The sequence below is a fragment of the Prionailurus viverrinus genome, chromosome D4, assembly GCF_022837055.1.
Source record: "Prionailurus viverrinus isolate Anna chromosome D4, UM_Priviv_1.0, whole genome shotgun sequence".
In the NCBI taxonomy this organism is placed as follows: domain Eukaryota; kingdom Metazoa; phylum Chordata; class Mammalia; order Carnivora; family Felidae; genus Prionailurus; species Prionailurus viverrinus.
In genome coordinates this window covers 58158358-58179473 of record NC_062573.1, presented here as the reverse complement: position 1 = coordinate 58179473, position 21116 = coordinate 58158358, and positions in this window count along the sequence as shown.

Sequence of the window (21116 nt, the reverse complement as noted above, 5' to 3'; positions counted from 1 at the left end):
GCTGTCCTCAGCAGAGGACCTGCGTGACTCGGGCAGGCCTTTGTTCGCCGCTGAGTCATCCTCCCCTCACCCCCGTGGACCCACGGCCCCGGGAACATACCCAGCACAGAAACTCCCTGTTCGCTTCGGGTAAGCTTTCAACCAAAAAGTTCAGTGTCCAGGTGAACGGGCTCTGCATCCGACCTGAATATGGAGAAATAAAAGACTGGGCGTTTCATGCGTGTTTGGCACCGGAGGAAACCGGCATCCTGTGGGTGCCCGGCGCCCGTCCGCGCTGGCGTCAGAGTGCGGCCCCTGCCCTGCTGGCTTCCCGTTACCTGGACCTCACCCATCCTGTTCTCTGTGGAGGTGGGCGAGCAGGAGACTTCTCAGGGTTCAAGATGGTTTGTCAGATGTGGGCTTTGGCCAGAAACTACTAGAAAAACGTAGGTAGCTTTGGCCACCTAAGTGAAAACTATGGATGGCATTTTTCCCCCAGTCTTGGCTGAATTCACACCACTCAACTTTGTGCTTTCAACAGCTTTCCTAGCTATCGGGACTGGATACCTCCAAAAAACCATTTCGAAGTATTTTAAAACTTAGTATTATTTGTTTTTCCTTCCGGAAAACAATTTCTCTGTAGCTTGCTTCAGGGAAGGGGGTGGGTGAGGGACAGATGAGCGTTAGTGGGCTAAATAGGAAGAGCGTGAGACATGAAGGAAGCAAAAATCCTGGGTTCAAATCCCTATTCAGCCACTTACTGGCACAGTCAATAATCTTTCTGGGTCTTGGTTTCCTCCTCTGGGGAATGGGAAGAATAAGATCATAGGCCCGACTGTGTTATAAGATGGTTTTACGAATTAAGTGAGCTAGGGTTTGTAAAACATTTATTTACTAGAAAGTACAACAAATGTGAGTTATTTTGCTTTAAAAAATAACTTGAAATAAGTATTAAGTGTTTCTGGAAATCTGTGTATCCAGAACCCGGGATATCTGGGCCATTTGCTCTTAGGTGGCAAACAGTGGTCTCTGCATGATCTGCCACAGTGACTTTCTCAAGGGTTTAGGGGGGGACTTCCCAGTGCAGCAAATATGAAGAGAAAGAGCTCCAGAAACTCATTCTGCAGTTACCTGTTTCTTGGTCTTCAACCACCGCCGTTAGCACCGTGATTAAGAATGCAGACTGGATGGGGCTCCTGGGTGGCTCAGTCAGTTAAGTGTCCGACTTCGGCTCAGGTCATGATCTCATGGTCCGTGAGTTCGAGCCCCGCTTTGGGCTCTGTGCTGACAGCTCAGAGCCTGAAGCCTGTTTCGGATTCTGTGTCTCCCTCTCTCTGCCCCTCCCCTGCTCATGCTCTGTCTCTCTCTGTCCCAAAAATAAATAAACATTAAAAAAAATTAATAAAAACAAAATAAAATTTTTTTTTAAAATGCAGACTGGAACAAGGCTGACGTAGCTTTGAATCTGGCTCTGCCCCTGAGCTTGCCTAAGGCAAGTTTACTTAGCTTCTCCCAGCCCAGTTTCCTCCTCTGTAAAATGGGTATAATAATAAAAATTAAACTAAAAAAAAATACATAGCTTATCAAATTCTTGTGAGATTAAAAAACAATGCATGCAAATTGCTTACTAGCACAGAATTTAGCACATTAATTAAATAATGTAAGATAACGATGCTGATAATTGTTTTAAAGAATTTGAGGGGGAAATTTCTATTAGCTGGTTCCTTTGCATTTAATGGTAGGAGGTAGGACTTTGTACTGGTCATACATTCATTTGACAAGCACTTACTGGTTACCTTCTATGAACTCAAATGTACTTTTTGGTTCCCTCTAATGAAGAACTACCACCCTAAACAAGCACTCCCCACTACTCTAATACTGAGCACTCCAAGCGCAGTGCACAAAAGGAAGATGAACGTGGGGAAAGTTAGGACTTGGTTGAGGGTAATGGAAGGGTGCAGTGAGGTGCTAGGGATGTGGGAACAGAGTTGTGGCATTTGGAGTAGGTCGTGAACATGGTAAAAATGACCTGGAGTGGGGCTGCTTTTGCAGAGCAAAAAGACTCGGAAATATAGTGGCTGAAACAAGACAGAAGCTTATTTCTTACTTAATCCAGGGTTGGGTAGGCAATCCAGGGCTGCAGTGGTGGCCTGATGGCACCAGGCTCTCTCCACCTGGGCACTGTGCCTTCTCCTGTGGTGTTCATCTGGTCCATTTAGCTCCCAGACACCTATGACAGCTTTGCATTCCAGCCAGCAGGAAGGAGAAAAGGGAAAGCACAACCATTCCCTTTAAGGACAAGACCTGGAAATTACACATATTCCTACAATAATTTAGTCACATGACACCAGTTAGCAAGGGAGACTGGGAAATGTAGTCTTACTGCTAGGTTGCCATCTGGCCAGTTAAAATTTGGTTACTCTTTTACCACAGGAAGAAGGAGTGGATCTTGGAGGAATAGCTAGCAATCTAGAGAGTAGGTTGAGAGGGATAGCGATATAGTAGATGACACAGCAGACGAGCACAGTTTTGCCAAATAAGGGACACTGGGTAGCAAGAGGGTGGTAACAATGGCTGACTGGCTGAGGGGATCTGAGCCACTGACCCCTGAGAACCCTGTGGGCCGGGGCATTGTAAAGAGGGCAGTATAGTAAGAGGTGGAGTGTTCATGCATGTAGCTGCACTATGGTAGGCACACTGCCATATGGGATTGTGGGAGAAAGTGTTATTTGAGGACTGGCACATCACCACAGTGCCTTTTCTGGGACAGCCTGATCCTGTCTGGGATTTTTCTCTGCTACTTGAATCATTTGGTCATTCATTTTGGGGTCACTTCATTGTCTTTCCACTCATGTTTCCACTTTCTTATATGAGCTCTACCCACTGATCACTCCCGCCTATGGTCTGGATGTAATGATATCAGCAAGGAAGGAGATAGGATTGGGCAAAAGACTTCCAGAGTGGTTTCGAGTCTGTCTCACCTGGGATGAGAAGGATGGGTGCCGTTACCTTTCACTGTCTTCTCCAAATTTACAGCCCTGAGATCTCCACTGAGCTGTTGACAACTTGGTCTGAGAAGTCAGACAGGCTTGAACTTGCATGAAACAAAGTAGGGAAGACATATCAGTACACATATTTTTTTAAAATTTTATTTAGTTTTGAGAGAGCATGAGTTGGGGAGAGGCAGAGAGAGGGAGACACAGAATCCGAAGCAGGTTCCAGGCTCTGAGCTGTCAGCACAGAGCCCAAAGCAGGGCTCGAACTCACAGACCGTGAGATCATGACCCAAGCTGAAGTCAGACGCTTAACCGACTGAGCCACCCAGGCGCCCCTCAGTACACATATTTTTAATTTTACAGTGCCTATCTCCATATTCATTCGACAACATAATAGCACCAAATTAAAAGTGGTCTTCAGGGGCGCCTGAGTGGCGCAGTCGGTTAAGCGTCCGACTTCAGCCAGGTCACGATCTCGCGGTCTGCGAGTTCGAGCCCCGCGTCAGGCTCTGGGCTGATGGCTCGGAGCCTGGAGCCTGTTTCCGATTCTGTGTCTCCCTCTCTCTCTGCCCCTCCCCCGTTCATGCTCTGTCTCTGTCCCAAAAATAAATAAACATTGAAAAAAAAAATTTAAAAAAAAAGTGGTCTTCAGAAACATGTGCTTCTTATGTTTATTATGGTTTGAATTTTTGTGCCAAACATACACGTGAGAGGCCTGCCATTCTTCCCATTTAAATGCATCCGAACATAAGTTCCTGCATTCTCGTGTCTCTTTGTGGAGAAAACATGCGCTGAACCAGCAGCATGTTTGGAGCTGTGTCTTATGATTTCAAAAGCCTCTGTCTGTGGCCACCAAACAGGCATTTGTACTCTCAGCTTGATTCTAACTTTACAGAGATGTGGTTCTTCATCTCAAACATGGTGTTTCCAGAGTGTCCACTAAGGTTTCTAGAGCCCCTGAGACTTGAAGAAAGAGAAACATGCTTAATGGGTCTATGCAAACTTCACTTTTATCTGCCAAGAAGTAATAGAGCTGATTGTATTGCAGGAAAACGTGGGCTTGCTAAATTGGTCCTCAAGCACTGACTTTTCAAGAAATCTCCAGGAGCAATGGATATGAAGTAAATTACCAGGGTTCTGGTTCAGTTTTGTCAATCAAAAACTTGGTCATCCATTATAGCTCCATGTGCCACACACTTGGTGTGCCTAAGGATAAAGGGCCTGGTTGTATAGACATGTAAACACATAATTACAATATACTGTGTGAGTTCTAGATTGAAAGCTAGAGGACCACAGCCAAATTAGGCCACCAAAGTTAGGAGTTGACACCCTAGAGCAAACTCCCCTACATTCTGGCATTTCAGGATCGAAAAGAATAAGGAAAGGAAGGCACCCCTCACTCTAAAGTGAAGCTGTCAGTCAAAGCATGCAAATGGCACCAGTGTAGACAGTGGAAACATGAAAACAATGGAGATTGAGATGACAGCAGAGAAGTGGAGAGACTTAGGAGGTAGGCAGGCTCATGACCTCATCTACAAAGCAGAGAAACAAGGTATTTCATCTTTAGTTGATGGAAAAAGAAATAATAATATAAATAATACTCCATTTACCAGCACAAATAATAGAGAAATCAAAATGGCAATGAACTTTTATTGACAGGAAGCATAAAGGAATGGAAGAGAGGCTCAGTGAGCTGAAGTCAAGAGATGGCGTCTACAATGGAAAAACGGAGACATAAAAATAGAAACATTATTTAGAGATGTGGAAGTAGTTAAAAGAGTTAAAAGTGTACCTCTAGGGAGCTCAACTGGGACTAGGGAGGTCCTGGGAAATGTCACTTGTTTTTCACTCTAACCAAGTGACATTCTGTATTGTTTGATTTTTGTCTTGTTGTATTTGTTAGAATTAGGTTTAGTTGTAAGTGACAGAACACTGAAAATAACAGTAGCATAAATAAGAATGATGTTGACTTCCCTTTCATATAAATTTAGTCCAAGGTAGGCAGTCCAGGACTGTTATGATGGCTCTGCCCCACGCAGTCTTCGAGACTGCATACTTCACCCAGCTCACAGCTGCACAATGCCATCTTTAGGCTGTGTTCCTTGTCCACATCGTGACATCCATGTTCAGGCAGCAGAATGGAAGATGGGAAACCAAGCATGCTGTCTCTAAGGGAAACATCCTGGAAGCTGTCACATGACACTTCCTATTTTACAGGTCATGATTTAGTCACATGGCTATACCTAGCTGCAAAGGAGGCTGGGGAATGTAGTTTTTATACTAAATTTCCATATACATATTTTACAATTGTTACTATGGAAATAGAGGAAAATATATATTGTGAGACAATTTGCTGTCCCATCTACCGTCACCTGGATAGAATAACAAAAACAATGAGCATTTAACAATAGACTTATGTTTTCATAGGAAAATGCTGGAAACAAAGTAGCAAAAATAGAATGGGTGAATAATAGGAAAGAGGAATGGATGGATGAATCAATTTGTGGTAAAGCAACTATGAGGTGGTGTATTCACTGTATAATTTTCTGCTTCTCTGTTATATTTGAAAATGTTTATAATAAAATGTTGAGAGAAAATATGGTTAGGGAATACAAAATAAAATCCATTATTTTTAAAACTATTTTTGAATTAAAAAAAATTTTTTTAACATTTATTTGTTTTTGAGAGACAGAGAAAGAGCACAAGTCGGGGAGGGGCAGAAGAGCACAGAATCTGAAGCAGGCTCTAGGCTCTCAGTTGTCACAGAGCCCAACGCGAGGCTTGAACTCACAAACCAGGAGATCAAAACCTGAGCTGAAGTTGGACACTTGACTGACCAAGCCACCCAGGCACCCCAAACTACTTTTAAAATTCACAACATGCCTAACCTGAGAGCTTGGTTTCTCCCATTCCTCAGCTCAACTCCTCAGGTTTTATACGGAACTCCTCTAATTCTTCATATTCTGACTTACTTCTCCCTACACTCAACCCTTCTTCCTCCCCTTCCCCCTCTGTCATTTCTCACTCACCTACTTTCTGGCTCTGTCTGGGTCTATGTTTTTTAATTTTTAAAATTTTAAATTTTGCTTTATTTTTAACTGAAGTATAGTTGACATACAATAGTATAGTCGTTTCAGGTGTACAACATAGTGATTCAACAATTATGTACATCACAAAATGCTCATCATGATAAGAGTAGTTACCATCTGTCCCCATACGAAGTTATTACAATATTATGGACTACATTTCCTGTACTGTACTTTTCACCCCTGTGACTTACTTATAACTGGATGTTTGTACATCTTAATCTCCTTTACCCATTTCACCTATTTCCCTCCCCATCTCTCCTCTAGCAACCACCTGTTGTTCTCTGTAATAATGACTCTGATTCTGTTTTGTTTGTTTCTTCATTTATTTGTTTTGTTTTTTAGATTCCATATGTAAGTGAAATCATATGGAATTTGTCTTTCTCTGTCTGACTTGCTTCACTTAGCACAATACCCTTCAGGTCCATCCATGGTATCATGAATGGCAAGATCTTGTCCTTTTTTATGGCTGAGTAATATTCCATCATGTATATATACCACATCACATCCATCTGTTGATGGATACTTAGGTTGCTTCCATACCTTGGCTATTGTGAATAATGCTACAATAAACATATGGGTGTATACATCTTTTCAAGTTCGTGTTTTTGTTTTCTTCAGGTAAATACCCAGAAGTGGAATTCCTGGATCATATGGCAGTTCTATTTTTAACTTTTTGAGGAAATTCTATACTGTTTTCCACAGCAGCTGCACCAATTTACATTCCCAACAGTGCATAGAGATTCCCTTTTCTCCACATCCTCCCCAACACCTGTTATTTTTTTGTCTTTTTGCTACTTGCCATTCTGATTGCTGTGAGGTGATGTCCCATGGTGGTTTTGATTTGTATTTACCTGATGATGCGCGATGTTGAGCATCTTTTCATGTGTCTGTTGACCATCTGTATGTCCTCTTTGGAAAAATATCTGTTCAGGTTATGCTAGGGTCTTAATACATGGCCTCAGATGTCTCAGGCTCTAATTGCCTGCTTGGGCTTCTCCCCATAGGCTCTGCCCTGATTGGATTATGAATAAAAGATAATTCTGGCCCTCACGGACCAGCTTTCTAGATTGACTGCTGGTGCAGGCCCCTCTCACCTTTCCTTGGCTTGGGGAATTGAACACAGTGTTTTGTTTAATAACTTGGGAGGATATTTCTTCCTTCCTTCCTTCCTTCCTTCCTTCTTTATTTTGTGCCACTTAGCATATAGCACCTATATTGTAGCTTATAGAATGAGAAGGAAAACACTGCAATTTCTCAGATATCTACTTTCTCGAATAATCAGCAAACTTAGAACGTGAGACTAAATCTTCCATAGGTGACAGTTAAAATTGTGGTCATTTACTCATTCGACAAATATTAAATGCCTGCTATGAGCCAGACTCCATAATGGTTCCAGTCATTGATTCTTCCCGAACACCAATCATTTGGGAAGCAGGTTAGCTTCCAGATGAGAGCTGTAATAGGGCCTTGACGTCATGCCATCCCTGGGGCTGCACGATGGCTGACCTTTTAGAAGGGTCGCCTGATCAGGAGTCCTTTTGGTAATTCAGTAAGGAGGCACCTTGGACGGGGGCCAGGAGGCCCTGTGCTGGAAGTGCTCACCCTGCAGTGACTTATGCTGACAGCAGCATGTCCTGACAGTGAGACCTTCCTCCATCACCTGCCCTGCCCACCACACAAATGCCTCATGAGTTGATCTCGCAGGTGTGCTTCATGCTTGGCAAAATCTGAAGGGAGCAAACCACACAGACTTTCTCTCTCTGTGTCTTTCGTCTCAGCTGGGTACAATGGGGCTTCTTGCATAAATAGTGCCTTCATTTATTCCGTGTAAACAACGGTCATTGACTTCCTACTCTCAGCTAGATAACTTGTCACTGCCCAGATGGGTCTTTCATTACACTGAGACTTCCCCTGCTAGCTTTTCCTTTATATTTTGTCTTTGAAAGCAGCAGTTATGAATGTGTTTAGTGTGTGGGCTTTGTGTGATGCTTTCTGCCTAATATTTCCAAACTTCATTTCTGTAGAATTTGGCAAGGAGTGGAGAGAAGAGAGAATAAGGAATAAAAGGGAGAAACAAAGCCAGTTGTTCAGCTGAAAGACAAATCTCTTAACTACCATTGACTATTGAGAGCAAGACATCTTGAGTTGTTCATATTATTTTGACTTGCCATATGGTAGTGGGTAAAGGTGGTGAGGAATGAACTGGGCAGGTCACTTAACATCCCTGCCCTTTCAGTCTGGCCTACATGGCATTGGCCTCTTTATGCCTAAAAATAACTTATAATTAGATGCATTTAATGTCAATCAGGATGGATCAATTACCACTACCTCTCTGTAATTTCTTCGTAGCAGGAAAGGACTGGAGTGAATAATCTCAACAACAATAACAACAACAACAACAATAATAATAATTTGGGTGCATTTTTCCCTGGCTTCTTCAGAACTCTTCAGTTTGGGATAATCCCTCCCTCATCCGCCCTGGGTAAGAAAGCTGAGTGGTGGCCCTCCTCTTAATGCCTTTGGTACAAACTGGCAAGATATATGAGAAGGAGCCTCTCTAAATGCATGCAGGTGGCTTCTTGCCTCGGGTAACGAATCTCATTGTCCCTTTGTGTCCTCACATTCATTTAGTTTCTGGCAAAGCAATAAGTGACACCGTAGAAAAGGCAGGAGGGCAAATAGGGATCCTTAAATAAAGAAGGTAGTTTGGAAGGAGAAAAAAAAAAAGAAAGAAAATCCCTTGAAACATCTTAAAAGCAGCCAAGCCTAAGCATGATCATATGAAACAGACGTGCTCTTTTGTTTCACTATGTCGAGGTGAATTTACTTTCTGGCTTTTCCTTTTTGTTAAGAGATTGTGTGGCGCACATGAAATATCTCCAGAAATCAAGACAATGGGCATTTTCAGTGATCCATTGAAAAGGATGTTCCAATTCAAGTAGACATTTCAGAGTCTATTTTAATAATATAGGCTGCATGGTAAAAGCAAGAAGGGTCATAGTCAAATAAATAATGCTTTGGGTGGAATAGGGCCTTCCTCCAAGTTAAGTTGCTCCTGGTGATTTATAAGCATTGTTAATTTGCAAGGCAAGTGAGTACCTTGTCAGCTGGTTAAGCAAGTAGTAATGACTTATCCTTCTGTGCAAATGGGGAACCAAGGACCTACTACATGCCCTCAAGCTCCTGGCATCTCAGCCTGAGTATACGGAAATGGTACAGGCCAGCCCGATCCTGCTCAGTCTCGCTCCCAAGCTGAGGGGGCCATTGTATCACTGCCCAAACCTCTTGTCTTGGCAACTCTCCAGCTTTGGGCTAGTGCCTCAGGAGGGCCACCATGGCCTGACAGAAGGTGGTAGCCTTAGCTTCTAGAGCCTAGACTCCTCACCCCATAATCATCATGTATTTCTCAACTCTGAATTTGATGAAAAATCTAGCTTTGTGATATCACCTCGCCAATTCGCCTCTTGAAACTCTGGTTTCCTGATGTTAAGTTAGAGCAATAATGATGGTTGTAAGAACCTGAAGGAAAGTATTTAATGTCGGTAGCACTGTGTCTTTCATATAGGAGATGTTCGAAAAATGTTGGCCTTACATATTTTTATTTTGTTAATAAGTGGGATTGGTACTCTGCTGCTTTGCAAATATCACAAGCTCCCCTTTTAGAAATGCTTTCTTTCAAGGTTTCCCTTAATGGAAGTTCTGAACTGACTTTACCTACTAGGGGGAAAATGTGATTATAACTCCACTCCCCTAGTTCATACACATACAGACATCAAATATTCCCCAAGGAGGGCTTGGTTACACATTTTGCAATTTGTGCCAAGTCTGGCCTTAAAATAAAAAAAGTTCTATGAAGCAATCAGCAAATTTTACTAGGCCTGTAGTTACCCCTTCATGAAGGGAGCTCGTGAGCCCAGGCTGACTTTCAAATAGAGAAGGTTTTACCCCGGAGCACCTGGGTGGCTCAGTTTTTTAAGTGTCCGATGACTTTGGCTCAGGTCATGATCTCACGGTCCGTGAGTTCGAGTCCCACATCGGGCTCTGTGCTGACAGCTCAGAGCCTGGAGCCTGCTTCAGATTCTGTGTCTCCCTTCTCTCTCTGCCCCTCCTCCGCTCATGGTCTGTCTCTCTCTGTCTCAAAAATAAATAAACATTAAAAAAAATTAAAATAGAAAAAGTTTTACCCCACGTGTCTCCCAACAATGGGCAGATAGATAATTTTTCCAGCGAGCCAGCAGTCTTTACCTTGCACACAGATTCTGGAGTCAGGCAGCCCTGGGCTTGGTGTTCTCATCTGTAAAACTGGAGATGATTATACTAGCTGGCTCACAGCTTGGTGGAGAATGGAAATCATGCAGATGAAATGCTTAGCACTATCCTTGGGTGCTGCTTGGTAAGTGATAGCTGTAATAGTTCACGATCATTGTGCAGAAGGTAAGAGGCTTTCTGGAACCTCAGTCAATACAAGCTGAAGTTTTTCTCTCGGTCTGAACTACGGAGTTTCTAGTCACTCTGAGTGTACACCACAGTCAGGCTCCTGGAAGAAAGGAAATTTAAACAGCTAGTTAGAGAGAAAAGACAGAGACACATGGAACATATGCCAGGGTGAGCATGGCATCCATGGTTGGATGGAATTGTTAGAACATTCTAGAACAGCTGCTGAAACGTAGGTTTCAGGACTTCCTCTTGCCTTTTTTATTTTTAAACCTTTGAAGAATTTTGTGGGTACTGAAGATATTTCAGGATAAATGTCTAAATGAGAGGTTTTTGGCAGAGACAGAAAAATTGTCATTCTGAATCTAAGTTTGACTTGGAAAGGGAACGACTTAAGAAAACATCAAGAATACAGAAATTTATGAAAATTGTATTTGTTCAAGGTTGAAGAGGTTTCTGTCTAGCCTAAAAGTGATGTCACGTAAATTACGAAGGGAAATGCTGAGGGGACACATTGGGCAATGTTTCTCGAAGTGTGTTCCGTAGAACCAAGTCTCATGAGATGCTTAGTGGCAGAAGGGTTCTGTGACCAGCTAAGTTTGGGAAACTGTACATTAGTTCTGCCTCTTACCACAAACAGTACACATTCACATATAAAAGCTTTCAGAAGTTGTGGAGTACAGAACTCTATCATGGTAGACCCCATTAGTAGCTTCCAAAAAGCCATTCCTCCTTTTTTGCCATCAGAGAGAAAACAAACTATACAAGAAAAAAAAGAAAAATAAAAAAAGAAGAATTGAGAGATAATGGGCCCAGTCTCAGGGAATGAATCACAATATTTTTGTGGCAGTCACAGGACTTGTGGTCTCCTTTGCCAAGGATGAGTATGGGATGAGCATGTGACTCAGTTCTTCTGGACAATGAGACCTACTAAGGGGATGGGGGTTTGGGAGGCTTCTGGGAATAAAACGAGAAATGCAGGGATAGTGCTTCCTTTTTGACACCTCCTTGCTTTCTGCTTTTATGCGAGGTTGTGTGAGAGAACAGGATACCTGGAGCTGTGGCTGCCATCTTGTGACCATGAGAACTGAGACAGAAGGTGTCAGTCTAGTGCCTGATACCGTGGAGCTGCCACCACCATGCTTCTTGTGAATGTCAACAGATGTCATTATGGTTTGAGCCTCTGGTAGCTGGGAATGGAATGCAACCTAAAGAAGCCCCCCTTTCCTTTTGTTTGCTCCAGCGTTTCCCAATAGGTGGCCGATCATTAGCAGTTCCTGAATGGCCATGCTTCCTTTTCTTGCACTGTTTATCTCAAGAGGCAGCATTAATGTGCAGCCATCTGACCACAGCTATTTTCTAGAACAGCTATCGCCATCCCTCACTAGGGTTCATACCAGATGGAACATACCTCGGGAGATGCTGGTGGGAAGGCAGCAGGAGAGAAGCTGGACAGCTGGAGGTGCCAGCCCCATGCCTCCATTCTCCTACTAATTCAGCTCTTTGTGCCTTAGTTTTATCATCTGGAAAGTGAGGGGCTGCACCACCACTCTCCTTTGCCAGCTCCCAGCGCCTAACATCCGTGGACCCAGGGCCTGGGCACTACAGCTGTTGCCATTCGCCTCCTGCCACATCATCAGATCTCCCCTTGAAACGTACCTACCGCTTAAACCAGATGAAAGCAGGCACTGAAAATCTACCCAGGGGCCCACTCATTACTTTACTTTACATTTTGAAAATTGGCTTTCCTGATCGCCCCACCGACCTTCCTTGGGAGCCGGGTGGGGCCACTGGACGGCACAGGGCAGGGCTGACTTACAGGGACCAGCCTGGCCGGCATTGAGGCCTGGAGGGCCTGTGGGTGGTAATGCAACCCAAGCTGGCCTCTCTGCCAGGTCGCCGGGTCAGCGGGCTCCCAGGTCGGTGGTTCCCAGGCCTGTGTGAAAATCCCACAGCAGAACTCAATAGCCGGTTTCAGGTTTCTTTGGCTGCCGCACTGCCAGGCTGGGCTCCGGAGGCCGAGCGGTGAGATGGGAGGACCCCTCTGAGGCAGTTACCCCAAAAGCTCCATGTTCAGGCTCTGCATGGGCTCCCAGACTTAAGAAGCTATGCCCCAAGCAGGCGCAAGAGGTTGAGGCTCTGTTTTCTTGCTTTGCTGCAAACAGATCCCCTTCACCCCGACAGCAACCCCTTCTTCCCAGCCAGAAAGTAACGACAGTGAAATGATACGAGTGGATTTTTTTTCCGGAAGATTTCCTCCCCTCTGCATGTGCGGAGGGTGGTAGAGGAGAGAAGCAAAGAACCATGAAAAGAGATTTGTTCCCCTAATTTCTCTCCATTATCCCAAAAGCCCAAGGAGCAGGTTTTACTACAATGCTTCTTAGAAATGCGTAAACTGAGGCTCAGAGAGATTAAGCAACCTGTCTAAGGGCACATAGCTGTACTCTTGACTCTACCTTGAACCACCTCTCTCGGACGACAGACCACTTTTCCTGGGAAATTCTCCCAGAGCCTGCTGTAGGTTCGTGGGTAGCTTTCAGAGTTCCAGAAGGGCCAAGAGAATTATAAGATTTTTCAGCAACTCTGACAATCTGGGTTACAGAAGTACTGCACGTTTCATTAGAGAGGATAAGGAGGGGATCTGGAGGGGTCAGAAACCAATTGTGGAATGACCAGGATGTAATCAGTTCAGGGCTGTAGGCCTGGTAGAATCAGCCCCCCTTGGAAGTGAGGTTGCCTAGAGGCAGTCCTGGAACTGCTTCCCTGGGCGAGGCAGCTTTCCACGCTGTGACACGGCAGCCTGGTGAGGCGCTCCAGCCTGGTAGTGAACAAATGACATCATTGGCTGAGGCCATCCACCTGGAGCCTTCTCAAGAATGCTGGCACAATTTTAAAAGGTGGCAGGGCAAAGACAAGGGTGAGAGAGGACTCCTCTTTAGGAATCCTGTGTTGACAGCCATCTATGACCTCCAAGATGGGAACTGGCTCCTGCAAAATTGCATTTTTAGCATTAAAGGAAGACTCAGCAAGCTTGTATGGGCCTAAATGAATTTCCAATGGTTCAGCAGAAAAGTCAACAAAAGGTTGTGTTTCTTGTTCTAATCCCTTCACTTATTCCACCAAATGGTTGTCAGATGTTCAACCACACTGAGAGTCAAGGAAAGCCCACACCAGAAGGTTAAACTTTTGGCTGCAGTGAGGTGTCTTAAAAACAGCAGTGTTACGTATGGTTCTGGAACCAGTTGAAAAGCCTTGAAGAAGAGTTTACGCTGTGTGTTTTATGGTGCCTAGGGACAAGCGAGAGGAAGGAAGAATAAAAGGCCTGCTCATTGCTTGGATAGAAGGAGTCAGTATGAAAATCCAGGTTCTTTAAGCAAAGCTGTGAATTCCGCAGACGTTTCTCCCTGCCCTGGAGAGCAGTGATGTCCTTCAGAATGAGTTTTGGACTTTCTCTCCCAGAAGTACTTCCTTCTAATAAGAAATGAGGGTAAGAATGTTGATTCATGATGTTTACCAAATAGCTGCTTGCAAATACTTTTCCACTTATTTTCCGACTCTGATCAATCAGTAGTGGCTTCGTGGAACACTGTGTTGAGAAGGCTTCTGAGGCAGTGTCTGGACTCAAAGGATAAAGGATAAATCATCGGTACCTGCCATGGGTCCCCACAGGGGAAAGAGGTAGCACATAGTCCAACTATTTGCATCCCCTGTAGATTAGAACAGTGGTAACCAGCAAGGGTTGAGTCATATTGTTTGTTTTCAAATCCTGCTGCACTTTTGTGACTTCTGTAGGTCTTATATTGTGTGGCTCACATTTACACACACTATCTCATATCAACAACAACAAAAAAAGACAAAGGCTCTTTCTTTTCTAAAGGGATCCTGCAAATACTCACCTTGCTGAATAGCTGGAAAAGATAGGAGGCAGGGAGAAGAGGGAGGTGTTGGGAACCACTTTAATTTGCCAGGTTTTGGTTTTTTTCAGTTTTCTTTTCATTTACATAGTCTTTTGGGGGAGGATGTGGGTAATTTGGCCTTTCCTATTTTTTCTTCCTCATCTTGCTTTTCCCAAGAGGGTACCTGGATATATGACAATGGGGGAAGGCATGATTGGAACCTGGTGGCTGAAGGGAGGAGCCACAGCATGGGAGCTGCTCTGGGATTCTGATTTGGTGCTATCTCCATCAGGCTGTCGTCTAGTTCCACAGCTCCTTGAGCTGCTGTCCTGGAGTTCTGAGAAATAACTGACAGTTTGTTCTCCTGGCTTGGTGTAGACTCCAGTGTCCTCAATGACTGACCTTCTTCTCCACTCTCACTGATGCTCCAGACACTTCTAAACATCTGCCTGTCTCCCAACTGGCCCCTGGCTTGGATGCATGGCTTGCAGTCTCTGAAGTGGTATGACCATATCAATCGGGATTTTGGACATTTAAGTCATACTGCCTGAAGCATTGACGAAATGTATTATCTTATATTGACCAGTCCAAAGGCAGGCTGAAGTCATATTGTACTCAAGACGTAATATATTCTTCCCTTCCCTCCACTCTTTATCATGAAACCCTCAAACCCTGTCACATGGCTGTCAGAGGAAGTCGGTGTGGTTTGCTAACAGCCAAGAGACAGTCAAAACCTCTCCCCAAGCAAAGATGGTGAGTTCCAGTCCTTCACTCTGGTTGGCCTTCTTTTTCTTCTTGGCTGAACAGAAATCTTCCTACACTGTACTTTACTTCCCCAGGGCAATGAAGAGTTGCCTTCCCTACATCTTGGAAGAGTCTCTGTGCTCCAAATCTGCTGGGCTTGGCTTCTGCTTTTGAAACCATAAATTCATTGATTTATTATTCCCCTAATGCTCTTCATCTGTAAACTGGGGATAATGTGGTGCCTAGTTCATGGGATTGTTATGAGCATACAAAGAGATAATTTATGTAAATTTACCTAGTATAGTTCCTGGCACACAGAAATATTCAATGTATTCAATGTTAGTTGTGTTTTTTTTCAGTTCTTACAGGAAAAGTCAAAATTTTTTCTCTGGCAAAAATAAACATTAGCATTATTAAATTGTTTTTGAGAAAGATGATGTTCCTAACTGGATCCAAGTTGAAATGATAATTTATTAGTGAATATATATGAATTATATTTTATGATTCTTCTAAGTTTTAAAAGGTATTAACCATAGGCCTGTAGAAGCAGGAAGCTTTATCTACTGAGTTCATTGTTGTATCCCCCACACTTAGAAATAATAGGTGGCACACAATTAAGGTTCAACTTATAGAAGGCATATTCTTGAGTAGAGTTGGTCTTGACATTGAGGAGAATACTTAAAGTGAAACTTTGAGTCCTGGATTACACTTCCAGGGGGCATTGTCACCTGTGGAGCGTCCTGGGTATTCTCAATCAGAACTTACTCAAACCTTCAGTGTCCACTGAGCACTCAAGATCTTTATATGCTGACACCTTCCTTTGCTCTTGGCAAAGAATGGCAGAATCACTAGGAGAGTCTAGCTTGCCATGACCTACTCTAAGGATATACATGAAAGGCAGGCTCCAGGTCCTCGTGTTAGTGATACCAGGGGGTCCTCCATGCAACGGTGTACATTTTCAGATCACGAAGTGCTCAGGAACAACATGTTGTGTGTATTATTCTTGGAGAATTGATTCAATAGAGAACCAGAGGGGTCCAAAAGTAGAAATGGGACTGACTGAGGGTAGCTTTCAGTTTTCAGTGTGTGCAAAATAAATGCAGAATGGTACATCTGAGGCTAGATTCTGGGGCTGAATCTTCATTCAGTGGATAGACTTCTGCCAAGCTCCAACTGCTGCCATGGTTTAGCTGGAGGCAAAAAGGGACTCAGAAGACTTTCACAGAGAGATAGGTGGGCTACCTGCTGTTGAACAGAATGTCCCTCTGCAAGGTCACCATGTAACAAGACTCCATTCACCTGGAAATGCATCTTTAATGGTTCCCATTCCACCACAGGACAAAGGGGAGAGCCCCAGTTTAGGTCAGCACTTTGCAGCATCCTCATTTGAAAAGAAAGATAATTTTGTCACTGGCTGTCTGCTCAGTAGGATGAGGCATCTTTGATTCACTGGCACATGTGGTAATGTCAAGCCCCTGTCACTGCCCATCCAGATTAATCTTTTTTCAAATTAAAAAAAAATATTTTATTTTTAATGTTTATTTATTTTTGAGAGAGAGAGACAGCACGAGCAGAGCACGGGCAGAGAGAGAGGGAGACACAGAATCTGAAGCAGGCTCCAGGCTTTGAGATGTCAGCACAGAACCTGATATGGGGCTCGAACTCACAAGCTGTGAGATCATGTCCTGAGGCAAAGTTGGATGCTTAACCAAGCCACCCAGGCACACTTAATCTTTTTTTAATGTTTATTTATTTATTTTGAGAGAGAGAGAGAGAGAGAGCATGGGAGAGGAGCAGAGAGAAAGGAGAGAGAGAATTCCAAGTAGGTTCTGTGCTGTCAGCTCAGAGCCCAACATGGAACTCGATCTCATGAACCATGAGATCACGACCTGAGCCAAGATCAACAGTCAGACACTCAACCAACTGAGCCACCCAGGCCCCCACCCATCTAGATTAATCTTAATGGGTAACTTTGTTTTGAAGTTTGTTGCTTATTATCATGTGCAATGTATACAAACATATTTCCATCTCTCCTTCTGTGTCCTCTTCTCTCTTTTTTCCTTTCTCGGAAGTATTTAAAAACCTAGATCTTTCAGAATGAGGGAGAATATTTTTGATTATGAAACACACTAATTCTGTGTTGTCTAATCTGGTAGTCACTAGCCACCCTGCCTATTTAAATTTGAACTAACTAAAATGAAATATCCAGTTCCTCAGTGGCAGTAGCCACATTTCGAGTGCTCCATAGCCACATGCAGCTAGTGGCTGTCACAATCGACATTTACATCATCACAGAAAGTTCTATTGGAAGCACTTCTCTATATTCTTGCTATTTCAAGTGTGTTCTAGGGTCAACAGGATCAGCTTCAATGGAAAGCTTGAGGAGCAGTTCCAGCCTAGACGTATTGAATCAAAATCTGTATTTTTTAGATATTAAAAAAAATGAAGTTTATTTATTTTTAAAGAGAAAGAGAGAGCGAGCAGGGGAGGGGCAGAGAAAGAGGGAGAGAGAGAGAATGCCAAGCAGGCTCTGTGTGTCACAGAACTCAAATGCACAAACAGTGAGATCATGACCTGAATCAAAATCAAGAGTCAGTTGCTTAACCAACTGAGCCACCCATGTGCCCCACAAAATCTGTATTTTAAGAGGATGCTCAGGTGATTCATGTGGACATTGAAATTTGAGAAGCATTGCTCTGGTTCACCCGATTACACCCTGCTAAAGACTTGAAATTTGGGCTTTGAAAGGTGTTAAACTTCTACTTTTTCCTGGGCTCATCCCATAAGAAAATAGTGCTTATTTTGTCCATATGACAAATTTTTCTTCATGTCCTCTAAAAAGTTTGGTAATTATCCTAACTTAACCTATCCTCAAAGGCTATGGATTAACCGTTGTCAATTTCTTGGTTTTGACAAATTTACGATGGTGATGTAAGATGTTACTATTCAGGAAGCTAAGTGAACTTCAGGGGCTATCTCTACTATCTTTGCAAATTTTATACATGTCTAAAATTATTCCAGAATGAAGTTGGTTAAAATAAAAAAAGCCAACCTAAAGTATTTTTTTCAGCAATTTTCATGTCTTTAAATTCAATCTCAGCCAAGCTATACTTTGGGGGACTGTTTCATAGCACTTGACCGACCTGAAGAATTTACCACAGGGGTCTTCAGGGGCAATGTTTCCTGCGGGTGCCCATTTGATGCGAAGTGTCTCAGACCACAGGATTCCAAGGATAATCAGGCATTGCCAAAGCAGCCAGGATGCCTCCAGGTCATAGGATTCCAAAGGTATATATTTTCCTCTATTTTTAGAATATTTTTGAAAAAATAATACCAGAGTCCCAATTTTGTCGACATAATTGCCTCAGTTTTCCACTTGAGGAGTGAGGTTTCAGTGGTAAGATACAAGGTAAATCAAATGTTCTTCTTGTTCTTTATATTTTACATTGTGACAAATTTATACTGTTTCTTAAGACTTACATTTAATGAGATGTCCCATTTCCTGAAAGTCCTGCCAACTAGTTACTACTTTTGAACCTGGTGCGGCAACATACTAACCCTGTAAGTCCTCTTAACTATATTCCAAACCTTTATTTGAGCTAAATTTCCTACCTTCAGGCTGTTTCATTTGCAGAATTTTACCTTATTTCCTGTTAAGTATATGGCCAACCCCTAATTATTCAGAAACCTAAAATTCAGCATTGCTTCTTCTATACTTTGTTCATTCATGTTTGGTTAGCACTTCCTGCTCAGGAAAAACAAGGCATATTTTGTACTGTGGAGGTGGAAAGGACCAACCACCAAGAATCTTAATTATTATCTCTGGTTTATGGTGTAGAAAATACCAGAAGAAATAGTAATGCACTTAGCATTACTGAATTTCAGTGATTATAGCTTTTGAGGCTCACCAGAAAAAAAAAAGTGTTATGCAAATTTACCTCTTTCTCTTCTTTATTTCCCTTCCCCAGCAAAAACAGTATAAATTGTTAAAAGTCTTCTGGTGACTTGTCATATTTGGCACTAGTTTAATTGGTCTTGGCAAGTGTATTTTAGTGACTCATAAGAGAATACTTTTAGTCTCTTTACTAACAGATGCCTGTGCTAAAAGCAATGACAACAATGTCACATGGCTATAAAATTGCAGGAATTTGCTGCCGGTGGTCCAATAAAAACAAACTTGTATGAAAAGACAGTTAAGAAAAGATAAGATTTAAAATATACATTGTTATAAACATTTAGTCATAAAAGATCTGACCTTTCTTCATTTATTTAACCAACATATGTTGAAATTGGGAATCTGCATGAGACATCACAGGAATCACAAAAATTTCAAGTCTGATGATGTGTTTATAATCATCATATTTCATTTGAACCAGCGTTCTCATTTCTTGTTCAGAGGAGGTGTTTCCAACACCATATTCAGGTGATATCTTACATTTTGCTTCTTTAAAAAATGTCTTTTTGAAAACAAATGTGTTATATTTGTGGGTCCTTACAATTATTATCATTTCCCCATGCATCATCTGATTTGATGGCCATTACAACTATACAAGGTACTCTCATTTGAAACATGACAATAGTTATGCAACAAATGTTTGAGCACCAGTTTGCCTGCCATGAACTCTGCTAAGTACTGGAGAAACAGCTCTGAACAAATGCTTGGCCTTGAGGAACTTATAGTCCAGAGGCAGAATAGGCAAGAAAATGCTTGTACTTATCAAGAGCTCTGGTAGGAAATGTCATGAATGATATGCTAATATCATGGAGACGAGATTCATTAAGGTGAGGTGTTCCCATCCTCTTCTGTGTCCCAGACCCAACCCTTTGCTCTGCTTTGCCTCCGCCCCAGTACTCTTGGAAGTTCTGTCTTTGCGGGCCTTGATTATGGATAGGGAGAGACTGAAGAAAAAAAAAAAAAAAGGTTTGAGAAAAGAAGGGATAATTACTTTTTTTTTTTTTTTTACACTGGTTTCTTGGCTTCGCCCTTATAAAGAATCCTTGCGGTGGGCAAAATAGAAAAGACACTTAAAGACATTTAAAGGCTAAGCATAAAATCATAAACATAAATAAGATTAAGCAGGTTGCAGGAACCAACTTACCTCTAGTCAAAAGGCATGCTCATGACCAATTCCTTATGACCTGGGGTACAGACTTATGCCTCCAATCCCAGAGGCCAAAGACTTTTTCTTCCCATCTAAGCTCTCGCTAGTCTGTGAACCAGACAAGCAGACATGGGCAATAATGGTATGTTTCTCAAAGTTTGGAATATTCAGTTTGATCCAACACCATAGGTGGGCCTCTGCATGATGTCAAAAACTCTCCAAACTCTGCACAGATTCCACACAATCTCTATTAGAATCCCTTTGTAGAAATTGAGAAGCTGATCCTAAAATTCATGTGGAAATGGAAGGGCCCCAGAATAGCCAAAACAATAAAAAAATAAAAAGGTGGAGGATTCACACTTCCTGATTTCAAAGATTATTACAAAGTTATAATAACTAAGGGAGTGTAGAACTAGCACAAGGCTAGACATAGATGTGAATAGAATTGAATTTAGGTCCAAAAGTAATCTTATACAATTATGGCTAATTGATTTCTACAAGAGTGCCTAGACCATTCAATGAGGGAAAGAATAGTCTCTTCAAAAAATGGTGATAGGACAACTGGAAAGGCACATGAAAAAGAATGAAGTCAGACCCTTACCTCACACCATAGACAAAATTAATTCAAAATGGATGAAAAACTTAAATGGAAGAGCCCAAACTGTAAAAATCTTAGAAGAAGACATAGAGACAAACCTTTGTGAATCTGGATTTGGTAATAAATTTTTAGATATGACAGAAAGCATAAGCAACAAATTAAAAATAGATATACTGGACTTCAAAAATTCTGTGTTTCAAAGGATATAATCAATAAAGTAAAAGTACAACCCACAGAATGGGAGAAAATATTTGCAAATCATATATTGGAAAAAGTAC